At 46.3% G+C, this 15526-nt stretch overlaps 1 non-coding gene across 1 annotated transcript; it reads left to right on the top strand.

The window, feature by feature from the left end:
* The first annotated feature begins 1198 nt into the window (after positions 1–1198).
* Positions 1199–1304, top strand: LOC112632217. The gene has a single exon (XR_003121289.1). It is a non-coding gene; the product is annotated as a U6 spliceosomal RNA (small nuclear RNA).
* Positions 1305–15526: the final 14222 nt, after the last annotated feature.

The following is a 15526-nucleotide window of genomic DNA, read 5'->3' as shown; positions in this document are numbered from 1 at the left end:
ACCCAGTCTCAAAAAAAAAAAAAAAAAAAAAAAAAGAAAGAAAGAAAAAGGAAAAGAAAACTACAAAACACGGCCAAAAGAAATTAAAGAAGACACAAATAAATGGAAAGATATCCTGTGTTTGTGGGTTAAAACACGTAATATTGCTAAGATGTTGATATTAACCAAAGCAGTCTATAGATTTAATACAATTTCTATCAAATCTCAAGGGCATTTTTTGAAGAAATAGAAAAACCCATTCTAAAATTCAGATGCCAGGGTTCCTGAATAGCTAAAGCAATCTTGAAAATGAACAACTTTGAGGCCGGGCACAGTAGCTCACACCTTTAATTGTGGTAGCTCATGCCTGTAATTGCAGTACTTTGGGAGGCCAAGGTGGGTGGATCACCCGAGGTCACAAGTATGAGACCAGCCTGCCCAACATGGTGAAATCCTGTCTCTACTAAAAATACAAAGATTAGCAGGGCGTGGTGTTGCATGCCTGTAATCCCAGCTACTCGGGAGGCTGAGGCAGGAGAATTGCTTGAACCCAGGAGGCAGAGGTTGCAGTGAGCCGAGATTGTGCCACTGCACTCCAGCCTGGACGACAGAGCAAGACTCCGTTGAAAGAAAGAAAGGAAAAGAAAAGAAAAGAAAAGAAAACAAAACAAAACAAAAGACATCTCGTCTCTACCAAAAACAAAAAAAATAATTAGCCGGCATGGTGGTGGGTGCCTGTAATCCCACCTACTCAGGAGGCTGAGGCAGGGGAATCACTTGAAAGGTGGAGGTTGCAATGAGCCGAGATTGTGCCACTGCACTCTAGCCTGAGTGACAGAGTGAGACCTGGTAAAAAAATAAAAATAAAAAATAAAAAATAAAGTTGGAAGTCTCATACTTCCTAATTCTAAAATTTATTACAAACCCACAGTGATCAAAACAGTATAGTCCAGCCTGGGCAACATGGCAAAACCCCATCTACGAAAGATACAAAAATTAGCCAGGCATGGTGGCACACACCTGTAGTTTCAGCTACTCAGGAGGCTGAGGTGGAAGGATTATTTGAACCCAGGAGGTTGAGGCTGCAGTGAGCCAAGATTGTGCCACTGTATTCCAGCCTGGGCAACAGAATGAGATGTTGTTTCAAAAAACACAAACTGTGTAGTACTGGCATACAGATAGACATATAGAATAATGGAATGGAAAAGAAAGCCCAGAAGTGCCCATTTTGGCAGCATACATACTAAAATTGGAAAGATACAGAGAAGATTAGCATGCCCCTGTGCAAGGATGACAAGCAAAAGTTAGAAATTATTTTAAAAAATTAAAAGAATACAGGATCCAGAAATAAACTCTCATACATATAGTCCAATAGTTTTGGGGGTTTTTTTTGAGACAGAGTCTTGCTCTGTACCCCAGGCTGGAGTGCAGTGGCATGATCTCGGCTCACTGCAAGCTCCATGCCCCCAGGTTCACGCCATTCTCCTGCCTCAGCCTCCTGAGTAGCTGGGACTACCGGCGCCCGCCACCATGCCCGGCTAGTTTTTTGTATTTTTTAGTAGAGATGGGGTTTCACGGTGTTAGCCAGGATGGTCTCGATCTCCTGACCTCGTGATCCGCCCGCCTCGGCCTCCCAAAGTGCTGGGATTACAGGCTTGAGCCACCATGCCCGGCCTAGTCCAATAGTTTTTAAATTAGGGTCCCAAGACTAGTCAGTGGAGAAAGGAGTTTTTTCAACAAATGATTTTAGGAAAACTGGATATCTACATGCAAATGAATGAACCTGGACCCTTACACTATATACAAAAATCAACTCTAAATGAATCCAAGACCTAAATGTAAGACCTAAAATGATAAAACTCTTTTTTTTCTTTTTCTTTCTTACCTTTTTTTTTAAGAGATGGAGTCTCACTATGTTCCCCATGTTGGTCTTAAGTTCCTGGGATCAGGCCATCCTCTCGCCTCAGCCTCCCAGAGTGCTGGGATTACAATTGTGAGCCACTGTACCTGGCCTATAAAACTCTTAAAAGAAAACACAGAGAAAGCACTTCATGACAATGGATTTGGCAATGATCTCTTGGATATGGCACCAAAAGCACAGACAACAAAAATTATATAGATAAATTGAACTACATCAAAATTAAAAACTTCTTTTTTTTTTTTTTTTTTTGAGACAGAGTCTCATTCTGTCACCTAGGTTGGAATGCAGTGGTGCAATCTTGGCTCACTGCAACCTCTGCCTCCCGGGTTCAAGTGATTCTCCTGCCTCAGCCTCCTGAGTAGCTGGGATTACAGATGTGTGCTATCACGCCCAGCTAATTTTTTTATTTTTAGTAGAGACAGGGTTTCATCATGTTGACCAGACTGGTCTCGAACTCCTGAGCTCAGGTGATCCACCTGCCTTGGCCTCCCAAAGTGCCGGCATTACAGGCATAAGCCACTGTGCCCGGCCCATACTGGCATTTTAAAGCACCTTCTCCAGTGTCACTAAGAAACCCTAGAGAAATACAGTTGATCCTTGAACAACAAAAGTTTGGATTGCAGGGGTCCACTTACATGCAGATTTTTTTTCAATAAAAGTTGCACTAAGTGCGCCTGCCTCTCTTGCCTTGCCTCCCACCCCCTACATCACTTCTGCCTCTGCCATCGCTGGGACAGCAAGACCAACCCCTCCTCTTCTTCCTCCTCCCCCTCAGCCTACTCATTGTGAGGATGATGAGGATAAAGACCTTTATGATGATCCACATTCACTTCAGGAATAGTAAATACATTTTATCTTCTCTATGATTTTCTCAATAACCTTTTCTTTTCTCCAGCTTACTTTATCGTATGAATATAGTATAGAATATTTATACTAAACATGGTTAATTGACAGTTCATGTTACAGATAAGGCTTCTGGTCAACAGTAGGCTATCAGTAGTTAAGGTTTTGGGGAATCAGCACTACAGAGGTTGCCACCTCAGCCCTCATGTTGCTCAAGGGCCAACTGTACTTTTTAAAATTTATTTTATATTTTTTAGAGACAGTGTCTCATGCTGTAGCCCAGGCTGGACTGCAGAGGTACAATCACAGCTCACAGCAGCCTCAGCCTCCTGGGCTCAAGCAATCCTCCTGCCTCAGTCTCCTGATTAGCTGGGACCATAGGCATGCACCACCATGCCCAGCTTTTTTAATTTTTATTTTTGGTGGGATCTCCTTATGTTGCCCAGGTTGATCTGGAACTGCTGGGCTCAATCTATCCTACTGCCTTGGCCTCCCAAAGTGCTGGAATTGTAAATGTGGGCCACTGCATCGAGCCCAACTGTATCGCTCTTTTTTTTTTTTTTTTCTTTGAAACAGAGTCTCGCTCTTTCACCCAGGCTGGAGTGCAGCGGCACGGTCTCAGCTCACTGCAACCTCCGCCTCCCAGGTTCACGCAATTCTCCTGCCTCAGCCTCCCAGGTAGCTGGGATTACAGGCACATGCCACCACGCCCGGATAATTTTTGTATTCTTGGTAAAGATGGGGTTTCGCCATATTGGCTGAGCTGGTCTTGAACTCCTGACTTCAGGTGATCCACCGGCCTCAGCCTCTTAAAATGCGGGGATTACGTGCTGGCGTGAGCCACTGCGCCCGGCCCCAGCTGCATCTCTAACGGTGGAATTCCCAACATTTGATGGGGATGTGAGTTAGGGACTGGGGGCAGAGAGATTTTGCCCTCCTCAAAACTGGGCAGCTGCCTTCTCCACCAATGTTGAACCCCAGGGCAGTTCTGCTCTGACAACGGCTGGAAGGCTTGACTGAAGGGGAGAGAGAGCTGGAGAAGGGAGAGAAGGCACCTGCTTTTCCATTTTTGACTGGGATTCAGTTGAAACAGTCTAGCCAGTCACAAGGGCATTTACTATTCCAACAGCTCCTTGGAGAATCCCAGACAGAGAGCAGCCCCTTCTAAATACTTGATCTGCCATTCCTGTGTGGGAAGTAGACAGCAAGACTGCTATGTCTGGGAGGAATGCAATTTCCCTAAGCACATTCTCTGAGCAAAGTTTTCAAGTTTCATAGATTTGCAGTTTCCCTGCATTGCAGGAACAAAGTGGTGGTGGCCCTGACTGTCATATTCTTGATCAATGGACAGAACAGTGGGGCAGTGCCTGCTGGCCTGTGTGGATTGTTAGCACGTGCATGGCACCCAGTGGTTCCAGCCTCAAGTAACCCAGCCCTTTGTCAGCTGCATATTGATAAGGCAGCAGAGAGCAAAGCCAGACATTTTCCCACTTTGGTCCATGGAGACACTGCCGTGCAGTGGTCGTCTATGTTCTTAGCCACCTGCAGCAGCAGGGTAAATTCTCCTCAGTAATGTTCTCAGCCAACTCTTTTTCTGGACTCATTTTTTCTTTGGTCCGTGTGCAGTTTTAGTCCCTGGAACATCTCATTTTAAAATGCATGGTTGCTTGTGCCTGTAATCCCAGCACTTTGGGAAGCCGAGGTGGGAGGATCACCTGAGATCAGGAGTTCAAGACTAGCCTGGCCAACATGGTGAAACCCCGTCTCTACCAAAAATACAAAAATTAGCCCAGTGTGGTGGTGGGCACCTATAATCCCAGCTACTTCGGAGGCTGAGGCAGGAGAATCGCTTGAATCCGGGAGGCGGAGTTTGCAGTGAGCCAAGATGGCACCACGGCACTCCAGCCTGGTCAACAGAGTAAGACTCTGTCTCAAAACAAAACAAAACAAAAAACCAAAATGCATGAAAACCCGGTATAATGACCCATTCATCTTAAAAATATCCAATTGAGGAACAATGTAGATCTGTTATCTTCATTTTACAACTGAGGAGACAGACAGAAAGAAGGATGGTAGTGATGACCATAATGAGGAACAGGGAAACCCCCTTCACGGCTCCCAGAGAGGGCACATGAAGCCATAGGTGTCCTTGGTAAACAGGCTCCACCTCCATCCCCACACACTCATCAGCCTCCACTTGCTCCCAGGCACCCTCCTGAACATATTCACCCTTTTTATTTAGTTAGTTATTTTATTTTATTTTACTTTATTTTATTTATTCATTTTGAGATGGAGTTTCTGCTCTGTCACCGAGGCTAGAGTGCAATGGCCCGATCTCGGCTCACTGCAACCTCTGCCTCCCGGGTTCAAGCGATTCTCCTGCCTCAGCCTCCTGAGTAGCTGGGACTACAGACATGCGCCACCATGCCCGGCTAATTTTGTATTTTTAGTAGAGATGGGATTTCACCATGTTGATCAGGTTAGTCTCGAACTCCCGAACTCGGATGAGCCACCCACCTCAGCCTCCCAAAGTACTGGGATTACAGGCATGAGCCACCACACCTGGCCTTTATTTACTTATTTTAAAATGTATTTATGTATTTTAGGCCACATGTGGAGTACGCACTAATGTACTCCAGCCTGGGCAACAGAGTGAGACTCTGTCTCTAAATAAATAAATAAAATTTATGTATGTATTTTACTTTTTCTTGGTAGAGGTGGGGATCTTACTATGTCCTAAGGCTGGTCTCGAACCCCTTTCCCTGGCCCCTGAGGCTCCCCATTTAGCAGGTGTCCTGTCTTCCCTTTGGCTTTAGTCCAATTTAGTTGGTGAGTGTTAGTTTAAACAAATTATGTAAGGGTTTTTCAATTCAGGCTGGTACTTCAATCTGTGTGATTCTGACATTCCTACACATGGAAATTCTCCATGCCCTGGCCAGGCGGTCAAAGGAGGGAATATTCCTAAAAGATTTGCTGTCTGGGAGCAAACAAATCCGTTATAATGATCCAAGTAAGGTTTGCGTTGTTTTTGGTTTGTTTGTTTTGTTTTTTATGCTTCTTGTGAGACATTTTTGCTGGAAACTAGAGAACTATAAGAAATAGTTTAGTGCTGAGTTTGGTGACTCACGCCTGTAATCCCAGTGCTTTGGGAGGCTGAGGTGGGAGGATTGCTTGAGCTCAGGAGTTCCAGACCAGCCTGGGCAACACAGCAAGATCCCATCTCTACAAAAAATACAATAATTAGTCAGGTGTGGTGGCGGACACCTGTAGTCCCAGCTGCTCGGGAAGCTGAAGTGGGAGGATTGCTTGAACCAGGGAAGTCGAGGCTGAAGTGAGCTGAGATTGTGCCACTGTTCTCTAGCCTGGGCAACAGAGTGATACCTTGTCTCAAAATAAAAGAAAACAAGAAAGGAAAAAAACAGTTTAGTGGCCGAGTGTGGTGGCTCCTACCTGTAATCCCAGTGCTTTGGGAGATCAAAATGGGAGGATTGCTTGAGGCCAGGAGTTTGAGACTAGCTTGGGCACCACAGTGAGACTCCATCTCTGGAAGAAAAAAAAAAAAAAAAAAAGCTCGGCATGGTGGTGTGTGCCTGTAGTCCCAGCTACTGGGGAGACTGAGGCAGGAGGATGGCTTGATGCCAGGAATTCAAGGCTGCAGTGAGCTATGATTGCACCACTGCAGTCCAGCCTGGGGATGGAGTTAGAACCCATCTAAGAAAAAGAAAAAAGAAAGAAACTTTTTTTTGGACTTTAATGGTGGTGGAGGAAACGGAGTGAGGCTGGCAGGTGGATTCTGGAAGTAGTGAGTGAAATGAACTGGGTAGGAAGGAGGAGAGGATGCTGAGAACAGCTCCCCCACTGGCAGCCTGAGAAATGAGGAATGCCAGCAGAAAGCAGGCTGCAGAAAAAAGCAGAGGGACGAGGAGCAAACTGTGGCATGAGACTGAAGCGCAGACAGGCAGAAGAGGGAACCAGGTGTGCGAGGCTGGAGCTCAAATCTGGAGTCTGGGGATGTCTATTATTTGGACCTTAATGGCAGATGGTATCTAAAGGTGAGGATGCAGAGAAAGTCAGCTGGGAGGAGAGGGTGCTACGAGAAGAGAAGGCCCGCACGTGACCTCTGAGAGGACGCTACCAAGGAGTGAGCAGAAAGACAAGAAGTGCAGCCAGGGAAACGCAGGGGACACAGCTGGGAGGGAAGAGGAGAGGTAAGCAAGGAGGGGACGCAGCTGCCAAGTGACGCTGAAAGGTTATTTAAGAAGAGACTGGGCCAGGCACGGTGGCTCATGCCTGTAATCCTAGCATTTTGGGAGGCCAAGGCTGGAGGATGGCTTGAGCCCAGGAGTTCAAGACCAGCCTGGCCAACATAGTGAGACCCTGTCTCTATAAAAAATACAAAAATTAGCTGGATATGGTGGCACATGCCTGTAATCTCAGCTACTTGGGAGGCTGGGGTGGGAGAATCACTTGAGCTCAGAAGGCGGAGGTTGCAGTGAGCCAAGATCACACCACTGCACTCCAGCCTGGGCGACAGAGGAAGACCCTGTCTCAAGAAAAAAGAAAAAATAAAAGAGGAGACTGGAAAAGCATCCATTCCATTTGGGACCATGGCCATGGCGTGGAGATCCCACTCAGGAGGGGGAAATGGAGATAGCGGCCTCCTGAGAAGTTTGTCTCTAAAGGGAAGCAGAGACAGGGTTGGGGCGGGAAGGAGGTCTTTAAATGATGGGAGATAACACGATGGAGTTGGGATCCTCATGGGGACATCTCAGAGGTGTGTGCAAGCCTGGGCTGAGGGCTTGGCTTATCTGGGAATGCTAGTCTCACCCCCGCCCTGTCATTCATGTGATGTGTGAGACCCTGGGGACGGGGATGGAATCCAGTTCAAGAGCCATGCTGCGGGGGTTTGGGGATGTGACAGACGCTCTTGTTACCAAGACGATGGTCACATTTGTCTTTCACTTCCTCTCACCCCCTGCCCTGGCAACTGCGAAACACCATCAATGCCATTATCGACATATCTTGTTGAACATCCGTTCCCTTTCCCAGTGGCCTGTCACCCTCTCATGCCCAGGTGATATGACAGCCTGTGAGGGTCTCCCGGCCTCAGAGCTCTCCCCCTGCAGCTGTTCTCCCTGCACCTAAAGCTCAGTGCTGATGTGCACCAGGACACCGACATAATGCACAACCACTGGACTGGGTTTCTCAATTTGCAGAAGGGATGCAGTCCTTTTACAGAAACCGTGAGTCCTAAGGCTCGCCATTTTTTGTTTGTTTGTTTTCAGACAGTCTCGCTCTGTTGCCCAGGCTGGAGTGCAGTGGTGCAATCTCGGCTCACTGCAACCTCCATCTCTTGGGTTCAAGCAATTCTCCTGCCTCATCCTCCCAAGTAGCTGGGATTATAGGCACCCACCTCCATGCCCAGCTAATTTTTGCATTTTTAGTAGAGACAGGGTTTCACCATATTGACCAGGCTGGTCTCAAATGATCCACCTGCCTTGGCCTCCCAAAGTGTTGAGATTACAGGTGTGAGTCACTGTGTCTGGCCTGAAGCTGGTAACCTTTTATTTTGTTTTTTGTTTTTTAACAACTTAATAATTGAACTTAAAAGATGAGAGAATCCCTTGAGTCCAGGAGTTCAAGGCTGCAGTGAGCTATGATCTTACCATTGCACTACAGCCTGGGCGACAGAGACCCCCAACTCGAAAAGAAAAAAGAAAATCAATTTAACCCATTAGGAAAAATATATCTCACAAGAACCTTGACTTTTTAATAGGATGTCAAATGGAAAATGGGCATCTTACAAAAAATTATTATAATATCTGTTTTGAGAAAAAGACATTCTGAAATCTATTATTGAAAACGTCCAAAGAATATCTGAATTTATTTCATTTTACCAACTTCCTTTCCTTTAAGCAAAACAACTAGATCTTTCCCCTTGCACAATACATCTGTTTCTCACTCTGTTCTTTCTTTCTTTCTGTCTTTCTGTCTTTCTTTCTTCTTTCTTTCTTTCTTTCTTTCTCTTTCTTTTCTTCCTTCCTTCCTTCCTCCTTTCCTTTCCTTTCCTTTTCCTTTCTTTCTTTCTTTCTTTTTCTTTCCTTCTTTCCTTCCTTTCTTCCTTCCTTCCTTCCTTCCTTCCTTTCCTTCCTTCCTGCCTCTCTCTCTCTCTCTCTCTTTCTTTCTTTTTGAGAGAGAGGGCAGGCCTGGTGCCATGCACCTGTAGTCCTAGCTAATCAGGAGGTTGAGGCGGGAGGATTACTTGAGCCCGGGAGTTCAAGGCTGCAGTGAGCAATCATCGAGCCACTGCACGCCAGCCTGGATGACAGTGGAGAAACCTGATAAACACTATCCCATGCGGAGGATCGAGGAGAGCATCAACAGTAAGAACTCATGCTCATAGTACATGGAACAGCGCTTTCCCTTCCTCTCGAAAACCTCAAACCCAACGGAATCATGAGAATAACAGGCAAATCTTAATAGAGCAGCAATCTACAAAACACATGAGCAACACTCCTGAAAACCAACGAAGGTTGGAGCCAGGCGCGGTGGCCTGTCCCTGTAATTCCAGCTACTTGGGAGGCTGAGGCAGGATGATCACTTAAGGCCAGGAGTTCAAGACCAGCCTGGACAACATAGCAAGACATTTTTTTAAATCATCAAGGTCATGAAAAACAATCTGAGAAACGACCACAGCCAAGAGGAGCCTAATAAGGCATGACAACTCCTCTAATGTGGTGTCCTAATGGGGCCCTGGAACAGAAAAGGACAGTAGCTCAAAAGTATGGGAACCTGGCCCAGCGTGGTGGCTCACGCCTGTAATCCCAGCACTTCGGGAGGCTGAAGTGGGCGGATCACTTGAAGCCAGGAATTCGAGACCAGCTGGCCAACATGGCAAAATCGTGTCTCGACTAGAAATACAAAAATTAGTTGAGCGTGGTGGCACACACCTGTAGTCCCATCTACTCAGGAGGCTGAGGCAGGAAAATCATTTGAACTTGGGAGGCAGAGGTTGCAGTGAACCGAGATTGTGCCACTGCACTTCATCCTGAGTGAGGGAGTGAGACTCTGTCAAAAAGAAGAGAGAAAAGAAAGAAGAGAAAAGAAAAGAAAGAAGGAAGGGAGGAATTTAGGGGAATCACATAAAGAATTTCTTTCTTTCGAATAGGGTCTCAATCTGTCACCCAGGCTGGAGTGCAGTGGTATGATCACGGCTCACTACCTCCTTGATTTCCCAGGCTCAAGTAATCCTCCCTACTCAGCCTACCGAGTAGCTGGAACTATAGGTGCACGCCACCATGCCTGGTTTTGTAAAGACAAGGTCTCCCTATGTTACCCAGGCTGGTTTCAAACTCCTAGGCTTGAGCAATCCTCCTGCCTCAGTCTCCTGAAGTGCTGGGATTTCAAGCATGAGCTATTTTACCCAGCATGATTTTATTTTTTTCTTTTCTTTCTTGTTTTTTTGAGATGGAGTTTCGCTCTGTCACCCAGGCTGGAGAGTAATGGTGTAATCTCAACCCACTGCAACCTCCACCTTCCAGATTCCAGCGATTCTCCTGGCTCAGCCTCCCAAGTAGCTGGGATTACAGGTGCATGCCACCACACCCGGCTAATTTTTGTAGTTTTCAGTTGAGATGGGGTTTCACCATGTTGGCCAGGCTGGTCTCGAACTCCTGACCTCAGGTGATCCACCCACCTTGGCCTCCCAGAGCACTAGGATTACAAGTGTGAGCCAGCATGCCCCACAAAAAGTACTATTTCTGAAAATATTTTTTTGTTAGATATTTAGGCGGCGCGAGTGCAGATTTCTTAACATGCATATATTGCACTGTGGTAAAGTCTGGGCTTTTAGTGAACCCATCACCTGAATAGCGAAAATTGTACCCATGCGTAGTATTTCAACCCTCAGCTCTTCTCAGTCTTCAATGTTTATTATTCCACTCGTGGATACCCATTGTCCAGCTCCCACTAATGAGAACATGCAATATTTGACTTTGTGTTTCTGAGTCATTTCACTGAACATTTCACTGAATAATGGCCTCTAGTTCCATCCATCTTGCTACAAAAGACATGATTTCATTATTTTGTATGTCTGAGTAGTATTCTGTGATATGAGCCGGGTGCAGTGGCTCACGCCTGTAATCCCAGCACTTTGGGAGGCCCAGGTAGGCAGATCACCTGAGGTCGGGATTTTAAGACCAACCTGACCAACACGGAGAAACCCATCTCCACTAAAAATACAAAAAATTAGCCGGGCTTGGTGGTGCATGCCTATAATTCCAGCTACTCGGGAGGCTGAGGCAGGAGAATCGCTTGAACTGGGAAGGTGGAGGTTGCAGTGAGCTGAGATCGTGCCATTATACTCCAGCCTGGGCAACAAGAGTGATACTCTGTCTTAAAATAAAATAAAATAAAATAAAATAAAATAAAATAAAATAAAATAAAATAAAATATAAAATAAAATAAAATAAAATTCTGTGATATGTATACCACATGTTCTTTCTTTTTTAAAAAAATTTTTAAAAATTTAAGGCCGGGCACAATGTCTCACGCCTGTAATCACAGCACTTTGGGAGGCCAAGGCGGATGGATCACGAGGTCAGGAGATCAAGACCATCCTGGCTAACACGGTGAAACCCCGTCTCTACTAAAAATACAAAAAAATTAGCTGGGCGTGGTGGTGGGTGCCTGTAGTCTCAGCTATTCGGGAGGCTGAGGCAGGAGAATGGCGAGAACCCGGGAGGCGTAGTTTGCAGTGAGCCGAGAGTGAGCCACTGTACTCCAGCCTGGGCGACAGAGCAAGACTCCGTCTCAAAAAAAAAAAAAAATTTAATTCAAGCAATTCTCCTGCCTCAGCCTCCTCAGCTCACATTACAGGTGCCCACCACTATGCCCTGCTAATTTCTTGTATTTTTAGTAGAGACAGGGTTTCTCCCTGTTGGCCAGGCTGGTCTTGAACTCCTGACCTCAGGTGATCCACTCACCTCTGCCTCCTAAAGTGCTGGGATTATAGGCGTGAGCCACCGCGCCTGGCCTCGTTCTTATGTTTTCAGTTTTCTTGCTGCTGGTGCAGAATGACTTCAGGCACGAACACCTGAACCGCAGCCTGGATTCCCATCTCTGCTGGCTCTCCTGTCCTAAAGCCTAACATCCCTGAGGGCCTTCTGGCAACCTGAACGTGGTGGAGCTGTGGTGTCCTTCTCCCTGATTTTTATTGCAAGGCATCAAGCAAGACACAGTCAGTAATTACTTCCCGGGTAATTGCACAACTTTTGTGTTGTGCCTCACAAGCCTGGTCTCCAGCCACTTATATACGTGCAGAATGGAGAGTCTACGTGATGCGATCTGCCACCCCAAAGGGCATGATTGGAAGATAACTGGCCAGGTTGTGCCAGAGTTTTGTTTTGTGATCTCCCAAGGACACAGCCTTCAGAGAGTTAGAACCAAAAGATCTTAAAAAGCCTTGACATTTGCATAACAAACACTGTTTATTTGTCTCAAATGTTTGGAATAAGTCTGTAGATAGAACACACCAGGTTTATTGTGTTTCTAGAGAAGAACACAATGGAAGTTAATTATGACTATGTAAAATTAAAAGTACCCTGCTGAAAGGTGACAGGGAGAGTGAGGGAGGCAGAGAGAGGTGGAGCCCGGAGCTGTTGCTTTTCATGAAGACTTTCTGTACAATTTGGATTAAAAAATAATAATAATAATCCAGCTGCCCACCATCTGGGAAGTGAGCACCTCCGTCCCGTTGCCCCGTCTGGGAAGTAAGGAGCGCCTCTGCCTGGCCGCTGTGCAACCTTCCAAGTGTGAAGTGACAGCCTTGTGTGTGATCTTTTCTGTCTTCCCCAAGTTTGCATTTTCGACATTAAAGTTTACTTTTTAGTTACAAAATAATAATAATAAAATTAGAGGGCTGGGTGCAGTGGCTCATGCCTGTAATCCCAGCACTTTGGGAGGCTGAGGCGGGCTGAGGTCAGAAGTTCGAGACTAGCCTGGTCAACTTGGTGAAACCCCATTTCTACTAAAAATACCAAAAAAATTAGCTGGGTGTGATGGTGCATGACTGTAATCCCAGCTACGCTTTGGGAGGCTGAGGCAAGAGAATCGCTTGAACCTGGGAGGTGGAGGTGGCAGTGAGCCAAGATTATGCCATCGCACTCCAGCCTGGGCAACAAGAGCAAAACTCCGTCTCAAAAAAAAAAAAAAAGTAGAGACAGGGTCTTGCTCTATCCCCCAGGCTGGAGTACAGTGGCGTGATCATAGCTCACTGTAACCTTGAACTCCTGGGTTCAAGCCATCCTCCTGCTTTAGGCTCCCATGTAGCTAAGACTACAGGCACGTGCCATCACGTATAACCAATTTTTTTTTTTTTTTTTTTTTGCAGAGATGGAGTCTCACTATGTTGTCCAGCCTGGTCTCGAATTCCAGGCCTTGAGCAATTGTCCCACCTCAACCTCCCAAAGTGCTGGGACTACAAGCATGAGCCACCCACCACACCTATCATGCCTATTTGGAATATTTCTTTCTTTTTTTTTTTTTTTTTTAGATGGAGTCTCACTCTGCTGCCCAGGCTGGAGTGCAGTGGCACGATCTTGGCTCACTGAAACCTGTCTCCCCGGCTCAACCAATTCTCTGCCTCAGCCTCCCGAGTAGCTGGGATTACAGGCGCATGCCACCACGCCTGGCTAATTTTTGTATTTTTGGTAGGGAGGGGGTTTCACCATCTTGACCAAGCTGGTCTTGAACTCCTGACCTCTTGATCCGTCCGCCTCGGCCTCCCAAAGTGCTGGGATTACAGGCATGAGCCACTACGTCTGGCCAAGCTGTTTGGATTTTTAAAAGCAGGTACATGTAGCAATTCTGTCACAATTTTGACAAAATTAGGCAATATACTAAAATATATTAAGCAATTCATTTACACCCACCCACAGTCATATAGCATTAAACAGAAAGCAACCTTTGGAGTCTGGGGACTGTATTCAAGGTGCTCTGTAAACATCCATTATATTCTGCTCTTATTCCTTTGCTGCCACTGAAGGTTGAAGTCACACCCGTTACTTAGCAGTCTGTTTGAGAACGTGTTCAGAAATGAGCAGAGACATTCATCAAGAGAAGCACATTTGACAGGGTGAGCTGGAGTCCATCAGACCTCACAGTCAAGGGCTGACAGGAGCTGAGCCCAAAGACTGGCCTCTCCAGAACCATCTTTCCACCAAGTCGGAGCCTCGGAGGCAGCGTGGATTTGTCACAGAAGCGCATTGTAAGTTCTGGCCTTAAAGGAAAAAGCCAGCTAGGCGCGGTGGCTCATGCCTGTAATCCCAGCACTTTGGGAGGCCAAGGCAGGCGGATCACCTGAAGCCAGGAGTTTGAGGCCAGCCTGGCCAACATGGTGAAACCCTGTCTTTACTAAAAACAAAAATTAGCCGGGCATGGTGGCAGGTGCTTGTAATCCCAACTACTCAGAGGCTGAGGCACAAGAATCGCTTGAACCTGGGAGATGGAGGTTGCAGTGAGCCGAGATTGTGCCACTGTACTCCAGCCTGGGAGACAGAACAAGACTCTGTCTCAAAAAAAAAAAAAAAAAAAAAAAAAAGGAAGAAGCTGGGGTTAACTTCTGGGCTGGAGCAAGTAGATGCATGGCAGGCACTGACTGGGCCAGTCAAGGAGGACACTCCTCATCAAAGGTCAGGCAGTCCCCTGGCTCTTCCATCCTCTTTGTCAGAAAGAGTATTTTTTGTGGTCTTCTAGAATTTTAGATGTGTTCTGCAGAAGGCTTTTCCTGGAGGAGAGGATTCTGAAGCAAATGCTGTCCACGGTCTCCGCAGGGGATGTTAGAACATAGTGTTCTAATAACAGTCCTTGGCTGCAGCCAGAGAGCTGTCAGGCTTCCTCCTGGGGGTCAGGGTACAGTTGGCGGGAAGATGAAGCAGGCTTGGAACCGGAATGCTTTCTACAGGCATCCTGGGAACGTGCTCTCAGCAGGGCGTCCCGGGCACTGGGGACGCATGGGTCCACTGCTTTTTCTGGGTTGTTTCCTTTTTCTACAGGTGAGTCCCACGAAGACCACCTAGACTGTCAGAATACCATAGACTTTTTCTCCAAGGGATATTCAATCCCAAATGAATAGAAACTTCCCATGCTCCCAAAGAAGCCTTTTTTTTTTTAATTCTTAGATTTTATTTTGTAGAGACAGGGTCTTGCTCTGTTGCCCAGGCGGGTCTTGAACTCCTGGCCTCAAGATGTCCTCCCACTTTGGCCTCCCAAAGTGCTGGGATTACAGGCATGAGCCCCCATGCCTGGCCCATAGAAATCTTTTTAGTTAGCAGGTGGAAGGGAACAGGCTTAATTCTTTCCAAATAAACCCAAGTGTTCCAACTAATTTGTTTTAAAAAGCATCCTTTAACAAGCCCAACCTTTACTTTTTAAAAATACTGCTATAATGTTGTTTTTCCTTAAGGTTTATAAACACAGCATTCAAGAAGTTTCTTTTCCTTGTAGGATTTTGCCTACAATAAATAGCATGCTGCTATGGGGTGACCATGTGGTTCAAACTGCCTGGATTCAGCCAGCTGTGGGGCAAATTAAAAGAGAGATGATACTTTTTAGAGTAAAAGTTGGCCGGGCGCGGTGGCTCACACCTGTAATCCCAGCACTTTGGGAGGCCAAGGTGAGTGAATCACAAGGTCAGGAGTTTGAGACCAGCCTGGCCAATACGGTGAAACCCCGTTTTTACTAAAAATACAAAAATTAGCTGGGCACGGTGGCGTGCATTTGTAG

The sequence above is a fragment of the Theropithecus gelada genome, chromosome 9 (genome assembly GCF_003255815.1).
Source record: "Theropithecus gelada isolate Dixy chromosome 9, Tgel_1.0, whole genome shotgun sequence".
Lineage (NCBI taxonomy): Eukaryota > Metazoa > Chordata > Mammalia > Primates > Cercopithecidae > Theropithecus > Theropithecus gelada.
This window is presented reverse-complemented; position numbering and strand designations above follow the sequence as displayed.